Genomic DNA, 19,999 nt, shown 5'->3' with positions numbered 1-19,999 from the left:
GAACAAAGTAGGTGATTCTAAGAGTTATAATATTGATCTCCTGGTAAAGCTACTGGGACACAACAAAGTACTAGAGGCCTTTTCCTGCAACTGCCCAGCTGACCAGTGGAAAGTCTCTGCCCAGCCAGTCTTTAAGTGCCTCCCCTGAGGTCCTGAGGGCTTAAGAGGTGTGCTCCTGTGGTGGATTCGGACTTAAAGGACTGAGGTAAGGTATCAAAATCTTGGACCAGGACTACCCTGGTTAGTTATCCGAACAGCGCAACTTAAACTCTAAAAATAAAAATATTTCTAGTTCCCACATTGAATTTTTGGTGTCATTTTGTTTATTACATTTTACTCTAATTTTCTAAGTGTTTTGGGATTTTTATTGTTTTGCACTTGAATTTTAATATTGTTTTAGTACTGCATAAGTACTTCATAGATTGCCTACGTTAAGCCTATCTGCTGTGTGGCATAGCTATCGGGGCAGAGCTTTGGTTAATTTAGTGCCTTTAAGGGTTCACGCTGAGAAGGATTGTAATAGTTACTTGAGGTGGGTACTTACCCACTCTACTAATACCCAATTTTTTACAGCTATCTTACAGCTATCATCACAGTTCTCAGAGATAACTGTTGCTCGAATGGGTGTTTTTGGGCTCCGGTGGAAGAAGAACTTTCTGAAGACCAGTCTCAAGCGACTATTGGTCAGATTTTGTCCATTTCTACGGCCTAAAAGGAATTTTCTGATGTCTTTCAGATTGTTAGCTTTGTGTCTCTTCCTCCTTATAGAGATTTGGATTGTGCCATACAGACCATACTGGAAGCCAGAATTCCATACTGTAGAATGTACTCTCTGTCCCAGTATGAGAAAACAGTTCTGAAAGACTATATGAACAAGGATATTTTGAATGTCCTGGTTGTCCAGTCTAAATCATCTGCTGAGCTCCCCTCAGCCCTAACTAGTTCAGAGCTGAAATCTTGCATTGATTGGATACCGGGATTTCCAGATCTCAGAAGATGCGGTACGAATCCTGCAGCTACATTCTGGGCGAGTCTCTCACCTAGGCCAGTCTCCTCTCACGCTACTGGGCTCCTGGCTTCAACTCCAATATGGCAGCCACCTGCCTAAGTGTTTGCAGCTGCCTCTTGGGTAACTCCACAACTTGCTAACTTTGGGTTTTTGTTTAGTTTTCTTTTCTCTTTTAATCATAGCTCCGTCTCTCTTAATTTCTATCTAACTTTCCCAATTCATTATGTTTCCTGTCGTGTAATGTTTATTTCATTTGCTTTTCTTCTTCTTTCATATTTAAAGGCCTCCGTTTGCTTGGAGGGTGTGTCGCAAAATATCTGTTTTAACTTACGGCCTCCTTTTGCTGGTCTTGACTCTTCACTACTTCCTTGCCTGGATTCATGACTCCTGGTTTTCTCCAACTCTTTTCATCAGCAAGGAGGTTTTTTACTCCCCTGGTTTGTTTTCTCCTTAGAAGGTTGCAGCTTCTTGAAGGCACTTGCCTACCACATAGTTCAGTGTATGGTGACATGATGGCTTCCAGAAACAGCTGTGCTTACCCCAGACAATGGAAGACCGACATGTGAATTATGGGTCAGCGTCCAGGCCTGGACCGCAGGCTTTACTGAGGGCAATCTGTAAAGTATTCATTGCGTACCAAAACAGTAATAAAATAAAAACACTAATCAAAAACATTTTCAAAATGAATTAGAAACATAGAGTAGAAATCAATAAACAAAATGGCACCAAAATGACAACAATCCAATAAGGAGGAGCAGAGATGTGAATTTTTAAAGTTGTAAGTAAAAATAGTACCAAAAACCACTAAGCACCAATGACAGTTTGGTGACAGTTTACCAGGTGAGATTTTAGGCCAACCTCGATGGGGCGTAGGTCAGATATTCCCAGCAGGTTCATCTAACAATTTTTCCTTCTGAATTAGTCTTTTATATGGAGCTCAAAATCCTCCAGCAGGTGCTGTCATCACAATGTTGTTTTTATTTTTTTTTAAAAAAAGATTTATAAAAAGAAATCTTCCAGTGGGGCAAGCCTGAAGCTGTATCCAAGAAAGGTACAACAAATGTAAACACCTTTCTTTAAGGTTCCCTGACAGCTATTGGAAATACAACATCATTTTAAGTCCCAACCTTTCATGGTTTCTGGAGCAGCTCATCTGGTTCACTTCTGAGGCTTCCTGGACCTCAAGGACAGCACTCAGGGGCCAGGACTCATTCCAGGAGAGGCCACCTGCAAGGTCTACTCTATGTCTTGTTTGTACTAGTCAACTGGTCACTTCAGGAAAAAGATCTGTTGCAGCTTATTTCTGTCCCTGTAGCAAGACAGGTCAGCCTACTACCTTTTACAGGTCTTACCTGACATTTACTTCTGAAAGGGCAGGCTCCTTTACAATTTAATGAAGTTCCAAGGTCAACCCCTTTGTGCAAGGGGAAGAAAAGCATGTCGCCACATCCAGTCCACTGCTCCTGCTCTGGGAGTAGTTTTCAAACCTGATTAAGAGCAAGCACTGGCTTGGCAACTTCTGGAGAGCTGATGAAAATTAGCCTCCATGAGCATCAGGCCAGGAAAAGGTAACTTTCTAAAAGTTACTTTTCCTACTTATTTAATAAAAAAATCTGACTTGAATTGGACTTTAATACATATGAAAAATAGACTTTGAACGAATACTTTAGCCAGTTCATATCAAACATTACAGATTGACGTTCATAATATGTACTTTGCCATGTTGGAGGATCCAGCTAGAACCCTGCCAATGTAAATAGCGTGTGGCTACAAGTCACTGAAGGAACATGCCATCTTTAATTTTGTATATGTTCCACTTCTAAATATAGCAGGCATGCTACCCTCGGGGCAACAAGGTGGACTTGGGTGATTTATTAATATTTAATATCACGTTTTCTCGACTGTCAATAAGGATTATTTTAACAAGCTTCACAGCAGCATTTTAGACTGCAGCAGCCAGGTTACACATGGTTTTCTCGGTCACTGTAGAGGATAGAACAATTAGAGCTGCAGTCCACAAGTGACATTTAACTTTGCATGTCATGGGTGCAGTTCTGTACCATATGTTATGGCCTTATAGAAAAGCTAAATATGTTATTCAAGGTTAAGAAATTAACAAAAGTTTAATGGGAGAGTTTGGGCAGTTGCTCTTGGTTTGCAGAGGTAATATACACTGAACTCTAAAACCAGAAAAACAAATAGAGCAAAAACTGTGGGGAACCACTCAACAGATGATACTTTCCTACAGATAGTAACGAAGAACAATAGGACAAATTTAAATAAAAGGGATATACTTTTGTTATGCAGGTGATTCAGTGAGTGATGTGAGAAATTGACAGACAGCAATTGTCTATATTGAATAAAGAAACCATAAAGTGCACAGAGAGGAAGCAAGATCTGAAAAGAATAATTGAGTAAGAGTGAAGGAAAGAAATAGGTGTTTGTGTGCATGTGGGTGTTATTTGAGTGCATGGGGGACTTATGTGAAGGCTGTTGCTTACTGGCTGTCTCTTTACTCACACACAAGTCCTTTTGACATTTAACTATTGAGTTTTGCAGCTTTATGCCTATTTTTCTGGTTGGTAGACCCAGAGAAAATGACTGTAGGTTAGCTGGAAAGATGGTTGATGCTGTGACAAAACAACTAGTGCTTCTAGCCCCAGTTACCCACTGCCATTTGAATACCATCAAATGGGGGTCTTTCAATACACTCTGGGTCACAAAAAAGTGCAGCCTGACACAGCAAAACATGGTGAGCTGAGACCACTGGTAATATTCTTTCTGCAGTCTCAAGCAAGCAGTGTACAAGGCCTGTACTTCAGAATTCTTGAAGCAATTGGTCAAAAACTCATACATCTCTCTATTTCCTTGGAAATATTGGGAGTATGTGCAACTGTACCTCATACATCTATTCATCACTCATATATTCATTCAATCTTTGTTGTGAATCCTACTAAAATTGTAAACCTACTTCATATCTTGGGGCGCAGATTTACAAATCTAGTTGAGACTCAGGGGCTGGAGCCAATTGTGAAAATACGGGGATAACACCTTTTTTGTATCTTGCAGAGTGTGTAGTGACAGTAGATGCTGGTGCAGTGGGTTCAAGTGTGTTTATTTTTAAGTGTTTTGGGAGTTATGAAAACACCATTGTGTTTCATCCCAAGATGAAAGTTGCAGTCCGCTTTGATAGGAAGTGTTTGCTTGACGTCGGCGCCTGTAACGCCCTGCTTGTCTGTGAAACTGCCCAGGTAAGTAAAGGCCTCAAACTCTTCCAGTGCATTACTTGCAAGAGTGACTGCCCTGGTGCTGGCCATGTTAGCCTTCAGGATCTTGGTTTTTCCTCTGTGGATGTTGAGTCCATGTTGTGCTGACGTGGGTGCTACATTGTTAGACTTCTTTTGCATCTGCAGGTGGGTATGGGAGAGTAGGGCCAGGTCATTTGCAAAGTCCAGGTTGTCAAGCTGCATCCAAGATGTCCACTGGATCCCATTCCTTCGTCTTGCTGTGGATATCTTTCTGATCCAGTCTATGGCCAGCAGGAAGAGAAAAGGCCAGAGCAAACAACCCTGGCAGATCCTGTCCTCACCTGGAAGGCGTCTGTTATTCGGCAAAACAATGGCTGCCTTCATTCAGCTAAAGAAGATCTGGAGCTCTGGGCATCTGTGCTAGCAGTTATAACATGAATAGTCAGTTGTTCAAGGCTTTTTCTAAAGGATAAGTGATTCTTACAGCTGGTAAGATCATGGGGAAGGGAATTCCATAGCTTGGCCTGGGGATCTGCCTCCATATCTTGTTTTATGAAATTTGGGGACCAATACCAAATTTAGATTTGCTGAGTGGAGCTGACTGGAACATACTAACCACTGTAACATAGTTCTAATTTCTCCATGTCCTAATCTACGTAAGTCCCATGCACTCCACACCACTGGATTCAAGCAAGAAAACTGAAAACCGGTCCTCGGAAGCTTGTTTCCGGTCCAGGGAAGGCATGGCTTGGCAGTTCGGGCTGAACTGTTCCCATGAGGCACAGGGTCAGACTGATTTGCATATGGCCATGTCTGAACTGGGGTGGTGTGAAGTGCAAAAAAAGGATGGATTTAGGCCCAGATCTCTGAACTCGGGTGAATGTATGACATTGTTCTGCATTCTGTCCATCACCTGTGGTTTTTGCCCTAATCTATGTAAGGCCTTGTGAGCAATGCACAAACCTTTAAACATGATGGGATTTTTCATTGATAACCAGTGCAGCTTATGCAGTCCTGCAGAGACAGAATGTGAAGTTTCTAAAATAAGATTGATGACATTATCAATTATAACACATGTGTAGATATTTGACACTCCTGTCCTGTATGTACTAAGTAGTTTTGTGTAGTGATTCAGTGGCAGTAGAATCACAAACAGTTGAGTGTCTGGGTCTAACTAATGAACTAATACGGATAAATACTAGTGCGACTATCCTATAGCCCTACTGCCTTTCTTTGTCTTATAAAAATTTAACCCAAGGAGCACCATTGTCAGAAGTGTAAGAGAAACTGAAAGGAACCCCCAAAACGATCAACATATCCAATCATCCAGTGATGTAAATAACAATGACTCAAGGATGCCCCATAATGCCTACCTGATGCACTCCTTCCTCACGACAGCAGCGGCCCATGCAGGTAAGAGCGGTGTGGCCCGGTTGGAGGGGGATTAGACAGACGACCACAAGGGGAAATTAAAGAAATAATTAATTTTCCTTCTTCGTCGTCTGTCTAAATTTCCCCTCCTGACCCCATCGATCTTACCTGCATGGGCCGCTGCTGCTTTACAAGAGTACCAGAGAGCAGGAGTAGGAGACCAAGATACAATTAATTGCCTAAGAGTCTAAAGGGGTGAATTTTAGGTGAATGACTGATTGGGCGCTCACTGTGCACACACAAAGTGTTTGCTCAGGGATACAGCTGAATATTATTGGCTTTATGACAAGGTCCTGTTTGGGGGGCTGTAGGGTGATTACCTCCTCCCTGTGAGCACCTACAGATTACGCTGCGAAGGCACAAAGTGTGTACTCAGGGATAAGTTTAAATATTATTAGGACTTTATGACGAGGGTCTGTTTGGGGGGCTGCAGGGTGATTACCTCTTCCCTTTGAGCACCTACAGATCACACTGCGAAGGCACAATGTGTGTGCTTAGGGATAAGGCTGAATATTATTAGGACTTTATGCCGAGGTTCTTTTTGGGGGACTGTAGGGTGATTACCTCCTCCCTTTGAGCACCTAAAGATTACACTAAGAAGGCACAAAGTGTGTGCTCCGGGATGAGGCTGAATATTATTAGGACTTTATGACGAGGTTCTGTTTGGGGGGCTTTCGGGTGGTTACCTCCTCCTTTTGAGCATCCTCAGATTGCACTGTGAAGGCACAAAGTGTGTGCTCACGGATAAGGTTGAATACAATTAATTGCCCTTGGTCTCCTTCAGATGCAGTTAACAATAAGAAACAGTTTCCTAACATCCATTAAAAAATCCCATGAAATATTGAGAAGAGCTACAAACAGTTTTTAGAGTACTACATACCAAACTGGCCAGATGTGAAACCATTGTTGTGTCTTGCTGAGTGAAGTTAGGGATTGTCTGAAAGAAAAGATTAGCTGGTCTAAACAGACACCTGGTGATGCAGCAGTTCTTGCAGCTGTGACAGAGGTTTTGATAAACACTTTAATGGAGGTGTGTTTGGTCAAGGCCAGCTGGACAAAGATTTCTAATTATAAACAGAATAAAAGTTAATTTCCTACTGATTCTCTAATCATTTGAAAAATGTGTTTGAAAGTTATTCTAGTATTGCATACCTACTGAAAGTGCACAAAAAGCTGGTGGTGCTGTTTTTTTCAAGGTCTGCTCTTCAAGGTACGGGAGCAACTCCCCACCATTTATGTTTGGTTGCAGGCCGGAGGTATAGCTGAACTATCAGTTCCTAATCATTGTTTGGCAATATAAGAATGGAAAAAGGTATCAACTGAATCTAGATTTACAAATGCAACCATGAAAGGGAGGAGATGATGAGGAATGCGGAGATCAAATGAGATGGGTGGGCAAGGGGGAGGAAGAGCAGGACAAAGCAGAAGGAGGGGCAGGGGAGATTCCTGCAAAACTGGTGGTTTCTTATGTTTCCGTTGACGACAATTGGGTCCCTGAAAATGGGATTGTCCAAGTTTAATTTCAATGTGGCCCTCCAACCTGAGTTTATCCAAATCTTTCAGAGCTCATAGCCTATATTTTAGGGCAGCCCGAGAGGTTACATCTGCTCTGTAGGCCACAATGGATCATGTGTGAAATGTCTCAACTGGAAACCCTTCATGCCTCACTGATAATGGTGATAGCCGGTCTGACTTAAAAACCTTTGAATTTCCCTCAATTCCTCTCTCTGCCTTGCTAATTGATGCCGCAGGCATTTCATATACCAGTGTCCCCACCATATTAGTGATCGAATCTCCATAAACCTGAGTCATTTCAGATATCTTTATATTGAGTCCCACCTCTCCTCCAAAACTATTGGGGAAACACTTTGTGTAGATTAACCTGTACTGTCTATTGCACTAAGAATGGTGTGTATGTGAATGTGCCTTTAAAACACTGAAAATTAAATCCTACTGGTCTTATAAGAGACCACAGATTGTAATAATTATGCTGATAATGTATTGAAATGCATCACTGACATCCTTGATCAAGTACCACCTACTTTATGGTCTGAACACACAAACAATATTGGATGAAATTTCCACTGAGAATGTAAAGATAAAGGTACATTTAATGAACAAACTGCCATGCATTCCCTAACACCCATTGCACCCCAAAGCAGAAGCAAGAAACTGATTAGCACTTAACTCAAAGTATTCCTAGTGTGTACTGTAAATGTGTGAAACACACCTAGTCTACTGATCAAAAAGCCTCGCAAAGACATGTACAGTTTAGGGCAAGACATGAAGGTCATTGAAGGTATAGAGTTAGCAAGTTCATAACCCCACAACCATTCTGTCTTGTATACCAGCCACTATCAAATGGTTTACAGTAGCAGATCTTTGTTCAATCTTCTCCTCTATTGCTATACATCCTAAGAGTCAGTACCTTTACGCGTTAATGTTTTCGGGATCCAGAAGACGTGGGGTCAGCTCCCTCAAAGGTTTACAGAGTCACCATCTATCATCCCTCAAGCACTCAGGAATGATCTTGATGCCTTTATTTTCCGAGAAGGATCTCCTCTGCTTCAATATGTAAATGATTTGTTGGTTGCGTCTAACTCTTTGGACCAAGGCAAGAAACCTGTTGCATACTATTCCTCCACCCTCCATACAGTTGCAGCAGGAGTTCTGCCTTGCTTAAAAGCCATAGTAGCATCAGCCCACCTTGTAGAAGCTTTTGAGACTATTATCCTTGGTTCCACCTTCATAGTAGCTGTACCACATTTTTATAATTCCCGCTTGGTCACCACTAGAACCCAATATTTGTCCATAGGAAGACTATCACGGTGCAAAAATATTTTGCTGCCTGCTTTGCACATTACCATCGTTTAATGTCTTGTTGTAAACCACTCCTCCGTGCTGCCCACTGCTTAGGTCAGTAGGTCTCAAGTCTGTCTGATTGTAACTGCTCATAGGACTAAGCCCTCTCCTCTGCACCAATACCCAATTGTAATCTTGTGTATTATGTTGATGGATGTCTCAATACTGGTGGCTTGTTACTGGATGGTTATGTCAAATGTGCACCATGTGAAGTTGTCGAAAGCTGATGCTTACTTCAAGTAGACTCTGCTGAGGTAGGCAAATGGTTGCAATGGCAAAATAACAAATGAGGGAGGGAGTAAAGAGGTATAAAGATAAAATCAACCTCCTGCTCAGACTTTCGATAAACAATAAGATTCTACCCTACAAAAATACATTTCTTTTTCATTTTTTAGTGGTTCGAAAAAGGTGTATTAGTGATCTATGAGATGTCATGGGAAAGCACTAAGTGTTTTTAAATTACCCCTCACACACTAAGAATCCCTTAGTGTCATGCTTCATCATAGAGGTCTTCCCGTCCCCCTACGGGGCGGGCGTGCTTCAACCTATGGAGACGTGGGAGCACTTTTTTTGTGAAATAGCTATCTATGTGTAGTGGGAGAGTGAGAGTGGTAGGGTCTATGTGGGGAAAGACGTAGGGGGTATACTTTACTGAGATGCCCCCTACTGGGTCAACATGTTTCATAAGCCGTCCTCATGGCTCACTCGTCCTGACCTAATACGATCCCTACTGCACTCAAAATATATCTGCTGTTTTATGTATATTGTATGCCTATTTCTTAGAAAAGTCATGAAAAAAGGGGGTAAAATGCCCCTCCAGAATCAACAGGGTTTCCTCATCTAAGTGGGAACTTAGATAAAAAAATGCTAGTTACGTTTAAGGATTACTTGATGCTCTTATGTTACCATCTAAACTTGCGATTGTATTATGTGCCACACCTCAGTCCTTCGAGATGAAGCGTCTAGGAGAAGTGTTTTTGCTAAAGTAACTGACAAAAAGACCAAATCCTCCCTGACCCCAAACAAGAAGCAACCCAGGACAGGTTTCACCCTTATTAGTGCTCATTAGCTGGGTATAGCTTAGTTCCAGTGGCACACGTCTGGGTGTTCCCTTCCCACTCAGTGCGTCACACCGAATTATACAAAAAAGTGAGGGATGGAATGAGTGGATCAATCTCTGCCACTGGCAATTACTCTGGCCAGCATCCCAACCCATCTTATTTTGCACACCATGCCACCTCAGTAGCTAAGGCGAAACAAGTATAGGGTTGCTTGTGTTCAGGTTCAGGGCGGACCTGACCTGGAACTTCGAGCTGGACTATCCCATTGGGGCAGGGTCATGACTGATTGGCATATGACTGAGTCCAAACTGAGGTGGCATGGCGTGAAACAGCACACTAAAATAACAGAAAAATGACTCTGCACATGTGAGCATTTAACGCATAAAGCTCATGGGCAACATTTAAAACTTCAACCAAAAGCACCACAACCAGAAAAGTGGCAAAGGAAAATGGTCTAATATACCGACTAACAGGCAGTGTTGTGACCGATTTCGAACAAGGGGTAAAGGGTGTGGCCTTAAAACTAGAGCTGCCGACTTTGGAACTGGGGAACCAGGATAGTCTCGGCGTCGACTCAACATCCTGTGACTCTGGGCAAATCACTTAATCTCCCCCTACATAAAAAAAAGAAAAAAATAGAATGTGACCTTATGTAATGTAACTGGTGCCAATGTAAAGCGCACAATACCTTCGGTTCGTGTTCGTACTATATAAAACTGCAACAAAAAAAAACCAAAAAAGCACATTTTATGTGAATAACTCGGGTGTACAGGGGGCAAACGATGCACTCCTATCCTATTTTAGTCATTTAACATTTAAATGCTGTTTTTCTCTTCCATTTGAAATACATTCGTCAAAATTCGTAAACTGTTAGGAGAAAAGTTGTAAACGCTTGCAGAAACCGTCCTGGCGAGTCTGTTGACAGTTAACACCAAGGAGTGAAAAGCTACTTTAAACAGCAGACCTTCGTGACGTTATTTACACAAAAAGTACTGACTACGAAGATATTGCTTAAAATCGTAAACGTGCTCCAAGTATGGGAGTGCGAACACTGAAACGTACTGTACAAAAAAACCTCTCTTTCAAGAGTCATGCGGCAAATATTTAAACACATTCCAGGAGGAAGGGGAGCTCACAGTAGAGGGGGGGACGGTTCGTAAATACAGTAACCAAACAAGTCCTTCTGTCGACAAACTCTCTGCCTACCTGCTGTATCTTCTGAAGTCCTGTGTTTTTGCTGCCACAAACGATGGGTGCTGTGATCTTTCGCAGTGTTCCCTATATTCTTTCCGGTGTCCTCCACTCCCTTGAGGCGCCGCTGCAGTGTTGGCATCTTCCGTTGCTATGGTGACAGCCGAGACGGCATGCGTAGCCTGGAGACCTATCAACAAACCTGACATCACCAAACTCCTGATATGGTGATTGGATGCTCGCGCCCAAACGTCTCCCGATGGTGAATACGGCCAATCAGAAGTTAGTTTATATCGTTATCTTTGGAGACTACATTTCGCGAAAGAGCAACTTCGGATCACCGTCCCATTAGGGCTGAAATGTAATACAGTGGAGTCGTTGTGGTACAGCAGATGTGATTGGGGAGTGTGGTTATGAGATGATATTGCTGTTAGGTGTGCATGGACTGTAAATCTAAGAGGGCTTTGCAGTCCCCGTCAGCTTCTGGGCTGCCGAATTGTAGGTGTACCCGCTTCCGAAGTAATAGGATGGCCGTCAGGTGCCACGTGTCTTTCTAAGTTTCCTCTAATCTATTCTTTTTAATATAAACTTGAAAGGGACTTACTCTTTCCTGGCTTCTCATTGGTTCCTGTGGATGCCACTTATCTTTCCTCCATTTCTACTGGCTGTAGCATATTTTCCTGCATTTACCAATACTTGTTCCTTGTCTGCTTCTCTTATCAGTTTCCTTATGCCAAAATACTGTTAACATTCGCTTTGGTAGAACCATGTTTTCATAAAGTTTTGTCTTTTTGCTATTGCACCATATTTATATAACAATTTATCACCGGAGAGATAAAGTGATTTGCACTGCGCACCTGAAACTCGTATGGGATCCCCAACTCTTGGGTCACCCGCTCTGTCCGCTATGCCACATCCTCTCCACTCCTGTGTCATCTGTCAGAGAGCTCTGTACTTCTGCCAGAGGATGATTGATGGAAACATCTCTTTATTAATTACCTAGGCAAAAACTGATAATACCAATGCTTGTTTTCTTTCTGTACACCCTACCGCCCGTGTGCTATCAAATGTTAAAGCTTTGTCCTTAGTCTCTGGAGGTGGAGATTAGAGCAGATGACTGGCCTCCGCATTTTATTTTTGACAGTTTTACAAAGCGCATATAAAAAAAAGCAGCATTTAGAACTCTGTTTTTGCTTGCGCTATGTAATTAAACAGCCAAAGGTGACATTTTGATTGTCTTTCACAATACATACCAATAGAGCCAATTCAGGCAGACAACTTTTTTTTTTTAAAAATCTCCCACCTAGTTCCTCTAAAATGTTGCCATGTATGGTATAGCTGCTAAGTTTACGGCTCGTTTCTATGTTGTCAGCAGACTAATGTGTGATATTTCCAGGCGCGACAGGTGCAGGTAAGAGCGGTGGGGCGGTAAGTTGACAGGTGACGAAAGAGGCAAAATAAAATAAAAAAATAAAACCACTTACCCTATGGCTTGTGGCATCGTTGATGCCGCGAGTTCAAGGTTAGGGGTTTTATTTTATTTTCCCTATTCCGTCATCTCTCGACCCCCCCATCCCGCTGCTCTTACCTGCACAGGCCACGCCTGGATATTTGAATTCCTAAGAGTGCCACTCAGAGACAATATATAATTGCAGAAGCCTCTGAAGAGAAGTGGGGATACTTCGAAACACGTCAGGCATCCATGGCGCATGTTGCCGCTCGAGTGCTCCTTGTACGTTGGGTACTTGGAGCTTGGATAAATACGCGGCACACCCTGCCACGAAGGAACACCACCCCAGGATGCGGGGGCCGTGCGGTCTGTTATCGAGCAGGCTGATTTCATGGGGCATAAACGCATTTAGCATGTCTACCGGTACACCGAGGCCCATCTGGGGGCTTTCAATGTTACAGCAGCAACATCGCACACTCCAAGGCCCATATGCTCTGCTATTCACGGCATGCATTGGAGCATTTAAATGATGAGGGCGGTGTCCTATGCACCTTCAATTGACGAAGCCTCTGAAGAGAAGTGGGGACACTTCGAAATGTTTCAGGCATCAATTGCACATTGAACTGCTTAAAGTTATCATTGTACTGGTGAACTGTATACCATAAAGGCTCTTTAGAGCATGTTGCCGCTCAAGTGCTCCTTGTATGTTGGGTACTTGAAGCTTAGATAAATACGCGGCACACCATGCTGCGAATAAGCACCACCCCAGTATGCGGGGGCTATGTGATCTGTTATCGAGCAGGCCGATTTCGTGGGGCAACAACAGATTTAGCATGTCCGCTGGCACAGCGAGGACCATCTGGGGGTTTTCAATGTTACAGCAGCAACATTGCACCCTCCATTGGGAGATAACGGACACTACAAGGCCCATAATGCTCTGCTAGTCGCGACAGAGCGTCCCTTTCAGGGCATGCATTGGAGCATTTCAATGATGAGGGCGGTGTCCTATGCACCTTCAATTGCCGAAGCCTCTGAAGAGAAGTGAGGACACTTCAAAACGCGTCAGGCATCCATGGCACATTGAATTGCTTAAACTTATCATTGTACTGTTGGATTGTATACCATAAAGGCTCTTTAGGAGCATGTTGCCGCTCGAGTGCTTCTTGTATGTTGGGTACATGGAGCTTGGATAAATACGCTGCACACCCTGCCGCGGATGAGCACCACCCCTGGATGCGGGGGTCACGTGGTCTGTTATCGAGGAGGCCGATTTCTTGGGGCAGCAATGGATTTAGCATGTCCATCGGCACACCAAGGCCCATCTGGGGCCTTTCAATGTTACAACAGCAACATTGCACGCTCCATTGGGAGATAAAGGACACTACAAGGCCCGTAATGCTCTACTAGTCGCTGCAGAGTGTCCCATTCAGGGCATGTATTGGAGCATTTAAATGATGAGGGCGGTGTCCTATGCGCCTTCAATTGCGGAAGCCTCTGAAGAGAAGTGGGGACACTTCGAAACGCGTCAGACATCCATGACACATTGAACTGCTTAAAGTTATTGTTGTACTGGTGGACTGTATACCATAAAGGTTCTTTCATGTTGATACTCGAGTGCTCCTTGTACATTGGGTACTTGGAGCTTGCAAGCGCAGCCTAAGAAAACTGCAACTTTGACTTTTGGGATTTAGTGGTCCTGCCTGGGCCACAAGATTCCACTGCCACAGTATCCTGGTGGGTTCATTGCTTTTAATGGGACAGCGTATATCGGAACTGGTAAACCTGGACTATTCATTTTTACCCATTTCCAACCGACTACAAACCTTTAATCCTTTTTCACTTTCCAAACAATCCACATACCTTTCCACCCATTCAGATACTTGTTGGTCCATGCCAGGTCACCAGAAGTGCTCTCTTAACCTTTTCTTTGTGAGTGATTGACCCACAGGACCTTCATGAGCCAATTTAAACAAAACAAATTTCAAACCCAGTGGAGGGATGAACTTATCTTCCTTCATTATAACATTTCCCTCCTTGTCAGATATAGACAAATCTTCCACAACTTTTCCAAAAGGTCTTACAGCAATAGGAAGTGTACTCTCACGCCTACCGCCTTAAACAATTAAATCTTTGACTAATTGTAGAGCTACATCTTTGGACATATATTCTATCCACTTACTCTTGTCAATTGCTCCATTGAGTGCTTCCACCACTTTAAGGAGGGGGGCTATGCAGCCCCCTCCTTAAAAATATTTTTAAAAATGTGGAATGCCCCGGGGGATGGGGTCCCCCAGGCCTGGAATTAGCCACGGGAGGGGGGGCACGCGGCCCCCTTCCCGTTAAAACATTTAAAAAAAAAATATTTGGGGTTCAGGCCCTGGGGGATGGGGTCCCCAGGGCCCAAAAAGGAAAAAGAAGGAAGCTACACAGCCCCCTTCTTAAAAAAAAAAACAGGATTGGGAGGAGGCCACGCCCCCTCCCTGCACCACTCTTCAAACGCACCTCCTGGCGCGTTTGCATAGGGGGAAGTAATTACCCTTGAATACTAGGGGTCCATGGGGGCCAAGTAGCCCACCAGGAACCTCCAGTATGCGCCAGTGGGCTGCATTGCAGAGAGGTGTAAAAAGGGGCGTGGCCTCATTACACCTCTCTGCAACGCAGCCCCCTGGTGCATACTGGAGGTTCCTGGTGGGCTAGTTGGCCCCCAGGGACCCCCAGTATTCAAGGGGAATTTGTTCCCCCTCTAGAAACGTGCCAGGGGGTTGCGTTGCAGAGAGGTGTAATGAGGCCACGCCTGTTTTTACACCTCTCTACAATGCAGCCCCTGGTGCATACTGGAGGTTCCTGGTGGGCTAGTTGGCCCCAGGGACCCCCAGTATTCAAGGGGATTTAGTTCCCACTCTGGAAACGCACCAGGGGGCTGCGTTGCAAGGAGGTGTAATGAGACCACACCCCTTCTTACACCTCTCTGCAACGCAGCCCCCTGGCGCATACTGGAGGTTCCTGGTGAGCTAGTAGGCCCCCAGGGATCCCCAGTATGCAAGGGGACTCAATCCCCCAACTTAGAATGCGCTATGGGGCACGTTTGCACAGTGGTGAAGGTAGGGGCGGGGCTTGAGGTGATATGTGTGCAAACACGCCCTGTGTCGCGTTTTTAGTTGGGGAATTAATTCCTCTTCAATCAAGAGTTCCCCTAGGGGCCAACTAGCCCACCAAGTAACTCCAGTAAGCGCCACAGAACTGCATTGCAGAGTGTTGTAAAAAGGGGGCTTGGCCTCTGAACACCTCTGCAATGCAGCTCCCTGGCGCATACTGGAGGTACCTGGTGGGCTAGTTGGCCCACAGGGGACCTCAGGATTGAAAAGGAATTAATTCCCCAACATAAAACGTGCCAAAGGGCGTGTTTGCAACCATATCACCCCAGGCCCCACCCCCTTCCTTCACTATTGAGCAAAATATTCCTCTAAAATCAGCCAAACTACGAATTCCGATTTACTCACCTGTTATCATGAGAGACCTCAGTGCTGCATCTTTGAGCACAGTACGGACCCTGAAAAGTAAATCTAAGCATACTTACCAGTAACTTGTATTTCCTTCCATCGGAATCTATTGTGTGGTTTTTACCAGAAAAGTTTCTAAGTGTCTATTTTGAAACGCACAAATATTCCTCTAAAATTAGCCGAATTTCGAATTCCGATTTACTCACCTGTTATCAGGAGAGACCTCGGTGCTGCATCTTTAGTTTCAGCCCACTACTGATCCTGAAAAGGAATTCTAACCATACTTACAGTAACTTGAATTTCCTTCCATAGGCTAATATTGACTGGCTTCACTTACAAATTCTTTTAAGTGTGAAGTTTTGGAGCTTAAAAAAATTCCTCTAAAATCAGCTGAACTATGAATTCCGATTTACTCACCTGTTATCAGGAGAGACCTCAGTGCTGCATCTTTCAGCCCACTACTGATCCTGAAAAGTAATTCAAACAATACTTACAGTAACTTGAATTTTCTTCCATAGGCTAACATTGACTGGTTTCACTTGGAAATTCTTCTAAGTGTGAAGTTTTGGAACTTTAAAATATCCACCTAAAATCATCTGAACTATGAATTCCGATTTACTCACTTGTTATTAGGTGAGAACCCAGTGCTGCATCTTTTAGCCCAGCACTGACCCTGAAAAGTAATTCTAACCGTACTTACCAGTAACTTGTATTTCCTTCCATAGGAATCCATTGTCTGGTTTTCACCAGAAAAGTTTCTAAGTCTCTATTTTCATAAACTAAAAACATTCCTTAAAAATCGCCTGTATGACTTAAACGCATTCTTTCAACTGTTTACAGGAGATGCACCAGTGCTGGATCCAGGATCCACCACTGAGTAAGAAAAAGTAATGATAACTCTACTTACCTTCTAAGTGCATTTCCTCCCATAGGATAACATTGGTGATTCTATGTGAAAAAACTTCTAAGTGTCAACTTTTAAAATACAATAATATTCCTTAAAAATTACTACGGTAACTAAAACACTTTTACTCAACCGTTTACAGGGGATGTCCAAGGACTGAATCTAGGATCAAGTCATGTGGGTAAAAAAGTAATCCATAAAGTAACTAATTGCATTTAACTAGAAAAACACATTGAGGTCAATGTTGCATTGTGTTTGAAATTGTGTTGCCCCTTGCAACAACTGTAACTACTGTACTTAAAAGTCTGTTGCCAATTTGCAAAGTATTTAAACTAAACTAATTCATTCTGAGAAAGTATATTTTGTAATTTAATGTATAATGTAATTACAATGTAATTAAAAAAATAAAATATCTAAAAATAAATAGTTTAAAAAATGTAGTAAATCAGTATAAAAAAAATATAACAATTAATACATTTAAAAATTGTCATTTACAAAACCTTCGAAATTCATTGAAAAACCATAGGTTTCAGGCCTGATATAGTTAGGAATTAGCATTTAAAAAACCCTTGAGATTCACTATAAAACCATAGGGTTCAGGCCTGATATAGTTAGGAATTAGCATTTAAAAAACCTTAGCAATTCACTGAAATAACGTAGGTTTTAGGGGTGTTACAGTTAGCTGGACATTTCACTCGTACAAAACCATTAAAATTCCTCCGATATAGGGGCCGATTATGATTGCGGATAATCCGCATTCTCCGGGCCGGCGCAAGCCACCGCCGGCCCGGAGGATGCGGATTATCCGCTGCGGACTGGAAAAAGACCCCCCGCTAGATTAGGATGGCTGGGGGATCTATTTTCCGTCCGCCGCTTTTCCGCCACTGTCGCCTTCCGACCGTGGCGGAAAAGCTCTAACATGGCTGGCGGTGTCTATCAGACACCACCAGCCATATTAGGATAGCGGCGGTCCTATGCCTTTCCACTGCGGCATTTCCGCCGTGGAAAGGCATACGGTGTTGTCTTCGGGGGCTCGTTGCGGGCCCCCAGAGGTGAAGGGGGTGGGGGGTGCACATGGGGGGTACCTATGGTACCCCCTGCCTTTGCGTGCATGAAGCGGCAGGCACCACGCGGTGCTTGCAGCTTCGTGCATGCAAAGGTAAACATACATTTTTTTAACATTGCGGCGTGTGCTGCTTCAAGCAGCACCCGCCGCAATGTTAAAAATCCAGGATGTGACCGCCAGGGTGGCGGTCACATCCTAATTAGCATGGAGGGACCGCCGCTGCCCCTGCGGACGGTCCCTCCTCCTCTGGGGTGGATGACGGACGCAGGTCCGTCCTCCATCCCAATAGGCCCCCTAGTTAGTTGTACTAACTATATCTTGCACGCCCGCAATCCACTGCTGATGATGTGTCACATATTACATCATTCATGACATGATTAGTGACATCATTGATGACATCTCAAATTACATCACTGATGACATCACTGTGCAGCCCCCCTTCTTTTTCTATTTTTTTAGCCCTGGGGACCCCATCTCCCAGGGCCTGCACCCAATTTTTAATAAAAAAATTAAAAAATGGGGAAGGGGGCCGCATAGACCCCCTCCCATGGCCATAGTCTGCCCCGGGGACCCCATCCCCCGGGGCATGGGCCTTTTTTAAAATTTTATTAGAAGGGGGGCTGCCTTGCCTCCCTCCTGTGGCCACTTTTGGCCCCGGGGACCCCATCCCCCACGGCCGGTCACTTTTAAATATTTTTTTGCTGGGGGTCGCGTGGCCCCCCCTCCCTGGCCACTTGTAGCCCCGCGGACCCCATCCCCCGGGGCTGGCTTACTCTGTTGGGGACCATGGGGGGGTCCCCAATCCTCCCACGGTCCCTGCCGCCTCCACACATCCTGCGGGAGCCGGCATTGCTTTTCTACATGGGGAGCAGCTAACATGCTGCTCCCCATGTAGAAAAGCAAAAGTCTTTGTTTTTTGGTTTTTGGCCACCCCGGGACACTGCTGGCCCTGAGGGGTGGCGGTCCCCAGGGTCACCACAAGCCTCCAGGACGGGCCCCCCTCCCAACATTTAAAAGCCGTGGGCTGGGGGGTCAGTAACGGACCCCCCAATTTAAAATGTAGTGCCCCGGGGGGTGGCAGTTTAGTGCCCCGGGGGCTAATTACAAATAAAGCAGGCTTCGTTTTTTTCTCCTTGGGATACGCGTATCCTACACGCATCCCGTGTCTTTTGCGCACTTGTTTTTCAGTTTTCTTGTGCTTCGGTTCTACTGAGACACAAGATGGCTGCCAACACTTTCTGGTTTGGAGTGTTGACAGACAATTGACAGCCAATTAGCATGCAGCTCGTGCTTGTAAAGCTACGCGCATGCTCCTCGGAGGATACGCGTACCCTACTTCGTCCATAGATATATCTATGATTTTACTTTAGATTTTCTCAGCAAGTACTGCACGGATTTACACCATTTAACAAAAAGCGTGATCTGTGAACCAAACTCTACCTTTTTGCCAAATTTGGTGTAATTCCGTTCCGCAGTTCGAGCTGTAACCGGGTCAGGGTCTGGGGCTCTGTTAACGAGGAGAGTTTCGGTGGATTCATGGAGAGGAGCCTGACCCGCCTGCCCCCTTCTACAGAAAAACACAGGACTGTGCCCAGGTGAAACTTCAGAAGGAGACGGGCAAGGGATGCTTGCAGAATATTCCATTCTGCTTGCTCGTGTTAAAGGAACTAAAAGCACGCACGTGGAGAGTGAAATTGCACGAGGCAAGTCTTTGGCACTGATTTATTTATGCACAATTCATCACAATAGTGAATATTTTAAGAAGTGCAGAGAAGAAACATTGATAACGATTCGAAATTATTGTAGTTAAAGGAAATACTACTAAATTTCAAAATGTGCTCATCGAAAACGGACACAGTAATTGGTACACTACAACCAATCCGGTAGTCTGACCTATGCTTAAGAAGGATGTGACCCCTGTTTGATGAAATGCCTACCTGTGACCAAGGCTTGAGGGAAAGCCGAAACGCGTTAGGACAATGGGCGAGTGCTTTATGGTGGACTGCCTGCCTGTCTCCAAGGTTGAAATAAAGTGTTTTAAGTTTCCTTTCGCACTGGAGTCGTCTCATTTCTGGTGCATAAATGTTGGTGGATATATATATATATATATATGCAGAAACAAACTCCGAACAACCTCCAGTCCGCGCGGCCCACAGGATCTGGCAAAAATGATGTTATTTATTCTGGTAAAATCAGCAATGACGCGTTTCGGGCCCTCGACCCCTTGTTCACATATGGGTCACATAAACCATATTGCATTTTTAAATGTATGAAAGT

This window comes from Lissotriton vulgaris, chromosome 3_1 (genome assembly GCF_964263255.1).
Source record: "Lissotriton vulgaris chromosome 3_1, aLisVul1.2, whole genome shotgun sequence".
Lineage (NCBI taxonomy): Eukaryota > Metazoa > Chordata > Amphibia > Caudata > Salamandridae > Lissotriton > Lissotriton vulgaris.
The sequence above is the reverse complement of the archived record's forward strand: the minus strand, read 5'-3'. Positions refer to the sequence as shown.